The sequence below is a fragment of the Gossypium hirsutum genome, chromosome A01 (genome assembly GCF_007990345.1).
Source record: "Gossypium hirsutum isolate 1008001.06 chromosome A01, Gossypium_hirsutum_v2.1, whole genome shotgun sequence".
Lineage (NCBI taxonomy): Eukaryota > Viridiplantae > Streptophyta > Magnoliopsida > Malvales > Malvaceae > Gossypium > Gossypium hirsutum.
In genome coordinates this window covers 34,646,690-34,656,761 of record NC_053424.1, presented here as the reverse complement: position 1 = coordinate 34,656,761, position 10,072 = coordinate 34,646,690, and the positions used below count along the sequence as shown (strand labels likewise).

Below are 10,072 nucleotides of genomic sequence, written 5' to 3'. Positions count from 1 at the left end.
AAATTTTAATTATTATTTTTAAAAATATTTTTTTAACTTTAGATATATATTTGTGAAATTAATTTTTTATATATTTTAAAAATATATTTTTCAAATTAATTTTTGAAAATTTTAAATATTAATTTTTAAATATTAACCATAGTTTTAATAATATAAAATCATTTAAACTTTTAAAATTTGTAAATACAATTTCTTTAATTTCTTTTTAAATTTTTTAACTTTTTTTTAATTTTTGAAAAGTTGGGGGACCTTAATAATAATTTTTCATTTCTGGTGGAGCCATTTCAAATGGCGCCACCACTTTCTGCCACCCTTATTAATTTTTTTACTTTTTTTATTTAATTTTGTCTTTTTCTTAATTTTTTTATTTTTTAAGTTTTATATTATTTTCTTATTTTATTTTGTTTATTTAATTTATATTATTAATTTTAAAAAATTTGTAATGTATATTTAAAATGTTTTACAATTTTTTTAAATTTTAATTATTATTTTTAAAATTATTTTTTAACTTTAGACATATATTTGTGAAATTATGTTTTTATAAATTTTAAATATATATTTTTCAAATTAGTTTTGAAATTATTAGTTTTATAATATTTGAAATGTATGTTTAATATTTTATTAATTTTACATACAATTTTTTAAATTATGTTTAAAATTTACTTTATGTTTTTAAAATTTACTTCAAATAAAATAAGAAAAAAATAAAAAAAATCTTAATTTAAAAAGTCTTCGATATATGAGGGATTACCATGGGTTCCCACTTGATATTTTCACCATTCAATCATGCCTTTCTTCTCTCCTGCCTTTTTTCTGATTCTTTCTTCCTTTGTCTTGCATCTGGCTTGAATCCTAAACCAAAATGGTTATATTTGTCTTTCAGCATCGAAACTTCAATTCTTCCCTGGAGATGTCTTCCAAGTCCCTTTTCGGGTAAAGCTCCTTTTCCTACCATCAGCTGTAGACCCATCCTCGTAGTTTTGGATATTTTCGGTGCTGGAATCATGCTCCCTTCAGTGATGAACGTTGCATTTAAAAACTCCAAGGACCGAAAAAAACATTCGATTGCTTCATCATTTATCTCCAAATATGGTGCATCGCTGCTTACAGCTGCAATGATATCCTCTTCAACATTTATCGTTATCAACCGATCCTCTGATATTAACTTCAACTTCTGATGCAACGATGAAGACACTGTCGCTGTTGAATGTATTCAAGGTCTTCCTAACAGGCAGTTGTATGAGGGTTTAATATCCATCACTAAAAAGTCCACCTCATATGTAGTTGGGCCAATCAACAAAGGTATTTCTATTCTCCCCATGACTCTTCTTTCTATGCCATCGAATACCCGCACTATATTCTGACACCCCTTCATGTGCGAGCTATCCACAGGTAATCTATTTAAAGTAGACAATGGCAATACATTCAATACCAACCCATTGTCTATCAAGACTCCCGGTAATGTGTATTCTTTGCATCTGGTAGTGATATGCAGAGCTTTAGTGGACACCATACCTCCTTGTGGTATTTCGTCATCGTTGAAGAATATGAAATTATCAGCACTTATGTTATTAACCAGCTAATCCAACTTATTAACAAAGATATCATTAGTCATGTACATCTCATTTAGCACTTTCATCAATGCACTTCGGTGTACCTCTAAACTTAGGAGTAAAGCTAGTATAGATATGCGAGCTGGTTGTTTATGCAACTGTTCCACCACGCTATACTCACTATGTTTTATAAATTTCACGAATTCCCTAGCTTCCTCCTCTTTCACTGGTTCATTAACAGGTAACTCAGACTCAACAGCTTTTCCTTTCTTTTGTTCAGCTATAGGAGCTTTTTCTTTTACAGGTTCTGTTCGGGCATTTACCAAATCATAGCGTTTTCCACTACGTGTGTGAGAACCTATATCTTGGTCTTCCTTAGCTGAACTCTCATTCCCCGAGATTGTCACATTACAATCATAATTCCAAGAGACCCTTTTGTTGTCCTCGTAAGAAAAAGCTGTTGGTTTCTAAATTATAACCTTCGGTGCCATTTGAATTCTCACTTCATTTTTCGGACGTGTAATGATGACCATAGGATAATTGACTTTTGAGCCCTTCGTTGATTCTGACGTGCATATGCACCCCTCCTATTTAGTCTCTTCATAAATTCTATCTCCTTGTTGTCCATCAGGCCCTGAATCAAAGCTCTGAACTCTTCACATTTTTGAATTCTGTGCCCCTCTTCATGATGGAACTCGCAGTAGTTCTCTATCTTTTTGCCACACTTTTCTGGATCCAGAATAACTAATCCTCCTTCTGTCATCTCCTTCCAAACCCATTTCAAAGGAGTTTTTACTTCTGTAATGTCTGCCTTGATCTTTCTCCCCATATTTTCACTTATCGCGTTTACCCTACCATCAGTGTGATTAGGTAACAGATTTTCTGCACTGGGTGCATTATCAAACTTCACAATGTCCACTTTAATAAGTCTTTCAACTATTTTCTTAAAGGTAGTGTAGTTTTCTATTGAATGTCCTGAAATTCCTGCATGGTAATCACATTGAGCGTTTGCGTCGTACCATTTGGGGTCTGGGAGTTGTAATGGCTTTAAGTAAAAAGGAGCCACCACATGTGCATCGAATAAACTTTGATACAACTCCCTATATGACATTGGGATAGGCGTAAATTGAAACTTCTTAGTATTTTGCTTTGTGCCAGATTCTTGTCTTAACGAACCTGGACTCCCAATAGTCACTGCTTTCGGCTGATTAACGGTAAACGATTTTGAGTACCCCATGTTCATATTGTTCACCTCGTTTTTTTTTTCTGCGGGGTTGGCCTTTTGGTATTCTCTCCTGCCTTTATCCTTCCACTTTTTATTGCATTCTCAATCATTTCTCCAGTCATTACCACGTCTGAGAAGCTTTTTATGGCGCTTCCCAGCATGTGTGTAATGAACAGGGCCTTTAGAGTGTTGATAAAGAGCATCGTAGTTTCTTTTTCTAAAAGCGGCGGCTAAACTTGTATGGCAACTTCTCTCCATCTTTGTGCATATTGTCTGAAACTTTCATTTGGTTTCTTCTCCATATTCTACAGAGTAATCCTGTCAGGAGTCATATCCGTCACATGGCTGTACTGCTTCATAAACGCTTGCGCCAAATCTTTCCATGAACTAATCCTCATACAACTCAGCTAATTGTACCACTTAGATGCTGCCCCCACTAAACTATCTTGGAAGCAATGAATCAGTAGTTGATCGTTGTTAACATACCCAGTCATTCTTCTGGAAAACATGGTAATATGAGCTTCAGGGCAACTCGTTCCATTGTATTTCTCAAATTCTGGCATTTTGAACTTGGAGGGAAGGACTAAGTCTAGGACCAAACTCAGATCCTTAGCGTCAATTCCATGATGACTATCAGCGCTTTCCATTGCTCTGAATTTTTCCTCCAGTCATTTGCACCGTTCCTCTAATTGCTTTTGTGATTCTATCCTTGCCTTTTCCTCTTCCGCAACTTTATCCAAATTAGGAACAAGTGGATTATTCGAGTTATTAGCAGGGTTAGAGCCTGAGCAAGCTTGGAAATTCATTAGTATCGAAGCTCTGGCCTGAATTTGTTGAGGCCTGATCGTAATAGATGGTCTTTGTGGGTTTATCTCAGGTTGTGTCTGTGCATATGTTAGAGTAAAACCAGGAGGATATTGAAGGTCTTCATTATTTTCCCCAACATTGTCCATGGGGTCTTTCCCTTTGTCCATCTTCCCTACTAGCAGTTGGGACAATTAAGCCATCATGTTTCTTTGGGACTCTATCATTTGACCCATCATCTCTTGTGGGATCTTAGCTAGCTACTCTTGTATCTGTGTCTACATTTACTCCTGCATGTCCTTTTGCATTTGCTCTAATTTTTTTAGTCTTTTGTCCATTGACTTGGTTTTTTTCCTTGTGCCGTAGGGGTACATACTTGGTTGGTTTTTGTTGGTTTCCAGATTACAGAAATAATTTGTAATTAATTAGAATCTTTTTATGGCCTTTAATGCAGATGATGTAATGTAATGCAAATGCATGAATGTAAAGGAGACATCAATTCTGATTCAATTCCATTTAGAAAACTTTACTAGAAAACAAAATTCTTTACATAAAACTAAGTTACAAATAAGACTTCGCCCTAATGCTCAGAGCCTTAATTTTCCTAAGCAACGAGGCTAGCTCCTGCCCCCAATCTGACTCCAACTCGTACTTCACGCTCAGTATGTCCGCTTGTACCGCTAAAGCTTACAAGTAATCGGCTACCTCCTGAATCTGGGCTTTTCCCATAATGTAATCCCTGTTTCTGACTTGGTTTTGTGAATGGTGAAGCTGTTCCTTCCAACGCTTCTCACTTGCTTCGAAAAACTCAATCCGCATCTCACAGCTTTGTAATGACGCTTCTAATTCTTCTATTTTTCCTATCATTTCTTCTACCTTACTCAAGCTTGCTCTCAACTCCATCATGGTATTATGGCTTCGATACTGTTGAAGAGATTTCTCGAGTTCCGCCACTCTAGCCCTTAATTCACCTCGTTCATTTCTACTTTCTGACAGACTCTTCTCTAGGTCCTCATTTCTTGCCTGAGCCTATTGGAATTTCCTTTCCCACCGGTTAACCTTGGTCTTTTCCTTTCAAATTTCCTGACGCCACTGTTATGAAGTTTTCCCTAACCCAGCAATCCCTATCGATAGATGTAACTTCTTATAATCTGTCTTCAAACTATCTAGATCTTCTTCGGCCTTACTTTTCCCTTTTCTCAACTTCTCAAACTCTGGCTTCTTAACATCTACGTCTAATCTCAAATTCATTTTTTCCTCTTCCAACTGTTCAATCCTCTTCCCTAGCTCGGAACTCTTCTTTTCGAAGTCTTGTCTTATGATCTCCAACTCTGATGGGGCAACTTGTAATTGTTCCTCCATTGGTCGGGTACCTTCTGACCTTGATTTAGGAATATTATCATTGAATTTTTCCCTAAACCATCTATTGTATTTAGGTGTCACTATGGAACCAACAGCCAACCTCTTCATCTAGTGAGTTTGCTTCCAGGCATCAGAACTTTCCCGAACCTTCTTCTTATAATGGTCACCTTTATATGAGAATTCACACTGAGCCAGCCCGTAAGTCGTGGGTATAAAATGCCTCGATTTATACTGTCTTAATGCAAACAAAGGAGTATATCCAGTGGCTCCCCAAATTCCTGACAATGGTACCCAATCAAAGTTCCCACATCAATACAAGATCTCATCAGGAACCATCCAAAAAGCTCTCCACTCTATATCCCCCTCATTGAGGTTTTGCAGAATTTCCATCCACTTCTACTCTGAGATATCATCTCTCCTTTGCATAGCTACCTCCTCCTTTAATGGGGAGTAACTTTTAGAGAAGACCCGGTAAAAAACCTTGTTCACCTTCCAAAAGTGACCATGAAACCACACCAACAACAGCTGTGCATATCCAATAAATCTCCCTTCACCTGCTTTCCGATACATTCTCAAGGATCTGAACATCTCAGCCAGTATTGCAGGTACATGTGTGATTCCCTTCTCAAGATGATCAAATAAGTCAGTGACTGCCTTATCCACATACCTTAAAGCCTTCGAAAAAATTACTAATCCATAGATGCTTAAGGCGAAGATATCGACCCTCTTCCTTTCATCCGGATGTGTTAAAACCAAATCTCTCAAATTCTCCCAAGGAATACATTTACTATCCCCCTTTTGTTGAATTTGAGCAGTGACCCAAAGCTCGCTCATCCCCGAAATATTCATCAATATCTTTGCAAAAGTTGAACCATTAAAAACCTTAGCATAAGCTTTTCGGACTTGAACTTTTGGACACCTCAGCAGGGTAGTATATTCCTCCACTGTAGGCACCAAATCCACTTCCCCAAAAGTGAAACAATTGTAAATAGAATTCCAAGACTGATCCATAACTCAGAACAGATGCTTATCCACCTTAATATCAAACAAGTAGGCTATATCACCATAGCTCTGATAGAACAACTGTTTGGTTCCCTCATCCCAACGAGCCCATATATCTTTCAACTCTTGCAACTCATTCTGCGTTACATTGATGCAAGTGAAGTTCTGCAACTCTGATGTATATCCTTCTGCCAGGCTATCCCCTTTCTCTGATTGTAACTTCTCTGACCATGCATGGACGGCCGTATTATCCCTAACTTTATTAAGAAATTCATTCTCCATGTTAAATCTTCTAACTTAGTAATCGAATACGAATCAACACGTCCTTTAGTATGCAATGTTATGCAAAACACAATTAAAACAAAACACAACAAGTCGGTATCAAATATTCATAATAAAATACAAGCAAAAACCAAAATAATCAGAACATAGATATGGGCAACTACTAAGGCTTAACATAGCTCTACCTAAGGATAACTCTTAAGGTTCACTATGTGTGATTCGGTTCTAAAGAGAAGATACCTGAACCAACAGGTTCCTCAATCCTCACCCATTATAGGCTCATATGGATCGAGTTCGGTTCAGGGGAATACATTTCCCTAGGACCATGCGGAGATGAAAATCTCACGAAATCATAGGTACAGATGTATCCCGGAAGCAATCCACTAGCCCATACAGAGGTGAAAACCTCACGAAAGCATAGTTTATTACTCTCACTTAAAGGTATAACCACAACGGTCATGCAATGCAATGCAATGCAATATTATTCTACAAGGCCCGAACCATAAAAATCATACAAACAAATGCACTAAAAAGAATCATGATTTTCAAAACAATTTTCAATTCTTTGACAAAAGGACAAAAATGATCAATTTTATGGCTTGACACTCTTGTTCAGTCCCCAGTGGAGTCGCCAAGCTGTCGAAACCATCCTTTTTTGGAAAAAACGGGGATCGACCTTAAAACGAGTGGAGTCGCCACCAATCCTTTTATTTAGGTGTGATTGGATCACTTGATAAAACATTTTACTCTATTTAAATCAACTTTGGCCTACGAAATTCGAGAAAACAGGTTCAGGAGCCGATTACGTGTGATGAAGGATTAGCACCCTCGCTACGCCCAAAATTGGTACCAAATTGATTAAGTATTGTCCTTACGTCTAAGATTTAAAAAAAAATCCTTTGAAATATGATTTCTTTTAAAACATCCAAATGGCTCAAGTTGGTCGTCAAAATTCTCTTGTTTCAAAGGAATACAGCATCACATCCAACACGATAGGACACGATCCTTTATACCTTCGAAACCACTATTAATTCTTGAGTTCCAAAAGCTTATACGTTGAAAATTACAAAAGGACGCCCAATTATTTAGTCCAACGAAAAGCCGAAACCCAGCACGGTAGGGCCCGATTTCTCGAATTTCCAGACATTGAACATTGCCTTGTTTTAGAATTTAGAAAATACGGATGAAATTTCAAAGGAATATTTGATTATTTTGGACAAATAGAAAATCGAAACCCAGCACAGTAGGGCACGATTCCTCGAGTTCCCAAACATCAATCATTACCTTTGTTTTAGTAAATTTTGAAATAAACAATTGTAGAACTAGCTCAAAACTCATTAATTTGACTTGAAATAAAATGGAATAATTAGTTTGGATTAATAAGTTGAAAATCACAATGAGTCAATTGCGAATGAAAGGCGAAATTATAAACATGAGACAATATACATGGATAGCAAACTCTATTAATGAATGAAAATAGTATAAAAATAAAAACAAATTGACATCTACAAAATAACATTAAGCTCACATCCAAATATTTATGATTCAAACAATGAAAACTAGTAATATAGTTAATTAAAGAAACAAATAAGCATAAAACTATAGTAAGCTTTCAAGCATAGATAAAAGAGCAACACAAAAGACTAATAGATAATATGGAACTATAGTATATTAACAATATGAAAACCAAAAGCCCCACATAATATACCAAACAATATGATCACTAAGAACTAATACGATGTAAAAACTATATGAAAAATTACAAATGAATAACACATGCAAGAATTTGAAATAATTTACATAAAAAAAACTAAGAATATATATAATTAATTATTAAAATAGATATTATAAAAGAAGAAACTTGAGTCAAATAATGTACAAAATATTTTTAAAATGATATATCTATTTAAAGTTGACCATATACATACAAAAAAAAAGAAAAATAATTTAAATAACATATACAATATGAAAGCTTTTTAAATAACAAAATGTATAATAAATATATTATATATACATAAAGTTTTAAATATATATATATAGATTTAAAAGAAATTAGGTATATAAAGTAACATAGAATTAATAACATATTTAGAATAAAAACTAACTTTATCATGAACTACATATGCATAATAATATATAAGAATATTTAAATGAAATATTATACAAAATTTTTAAAACAATACGATGAAAAAAAGCTTTAAAATAAATATTTTATATAAAAAAGGGTAAAATTATCATGATAACTCAAAAAAGTATGTATATACATATATAAAAAATAAGTATTAAGTTAATTTTAAAAAAATGATGAATTATACAAATCAAAAGGACTCAATTAAAATAAAATTAAACTAAAAGGATACTTAATAGATAAAATAAATTACTGAAATTAGAAGAAGGACTAAAGCGCAATGTGCACAAATACGCAGGGACCAAAACTGGCAATATACCAGATCCCAAAACACTGCGTTTAAGCGCGGATTAGATTGCAATAAAGCGTGAATCTCAAGAAAAAAATTAAAAAAAGAAAGAAGATGCACAGAGGGCCCAATCAGATACCAGCGCGAAAGAGAGGGATCTAACGTGCAAATAACCCTCAAAGACCAAAGCACAGATCCTATCTGGGCACGGGCCGGGTCATCGGGTTATGGCTCTTGAAATGGTGTCGTTTTGTAGCCATTGAGATTGGCTTAAAACGACGTCAGTTCATATGGTTTCAAAGACCGAAATCAAATCCTAAATGAAACACATTCCCATTTCCTTCTTTTCCAAAAAAAAAAAACAAAAAACAAAGTGAACAAACAAAAATAAACCTAGAGCCTATCATCATTATTCGGCTGACCCAAGAATTTGCGCAGTCCAACCACCACCACTGCGATCGGTGGAGAACGACACCCGCCGCTCGCCTAGAACCCTGGCTCAAAGATTGCCAATTTCAGCCCCAGAAATCCCATCTCAAACTTCGATTTCGACAAAGTGGATAAGGATTTTGATGGCCTCTTCGCAAAGGTAAACCCTCATTTTCTTTTTATTTTCCTATGTTAAAATCACATGCAAGATCAAGAAAAACCAAGAAAAATAGATTGAAAAGCAAGAATGTAAAAGCACTCGAAATCACCTTTCAATTTTTTGGTTGCTTTTTTGTATTTTAGTATGCATCTCTGTAAAAAAAAAACTTACAATCAAAAAATAAAAAAGGGCTTTATAGCCGAATGATGAAAACAAAAAAAAATACAATCTTTTGTCCCTTTTTTTCTTTGTTTTGCTGTTGTGTTTGTCCCTCTTTGCAGGTACGTGGTGTGCGTGGCGCATGTACGGAGGCTGTGCGCTGGCGTACGGAGGCACAATGAAGGCCGTACGTGGGGAGGCCAGCCGCGGCGCGAGGGAAACCCTAGGTTTCTGGCTGCAAATGTTTTAGTTTTGGGCCATCGTATTGGGCTAGGGTTAATATTGTTTTTCGGTTGAAATTGGGCCTGTAAACTGCACTGTTTTGATTTATTTTGGTTCCTTTTTTGTTTTGCTATTCTGTTTACTTTGCTTTGTCTCTGGCCAGGCTAAATTGGCTTATTACACGTCGTTTATTGATTTTCGGGTTTCTCATTACACACTTGGTTCGATTCTGATGCGAAAACAACCACGCGATATCCAACACCTAAAATCAACAATAAATCACCCCAAATCAGTTCCAATTCCTCAATTTACCAAAACAACCCACTCGGCTACAACACAACATAAACAATTCTAACACAAAAATCAAACTCTTAGCTGTTCGAAACTTACCCAACGTCCACAACAGCCTTTAAGATAACTAACTCACAAAATGAGAGTTCAAAATTCCTTGATTATC

General features: G+C 35.3%; 1 long non-coding RNA gene across 1 annotated transcript; it reads left to right on the top strand.

The window, feature by feature from the left end:
• The first annotated feature begins 8,611 nt into the window (after nucleotides 1-8,611).
• On the top strand, nucleotides 8,612-9,828 carry LOC107917634 (uncharacterized). The gene is made up of 2 exons (XR_001689774.2): nucleotides 8,612-9,234; nucleotides 9,516-9,828. It is a non-coding gene; the product is annotated as an uncharacterized lncRNA (long non-coding RNA).
• The last annotated feature ends 244 nt before the right edge of the window (nucleotides 9,829-10,072 follow it).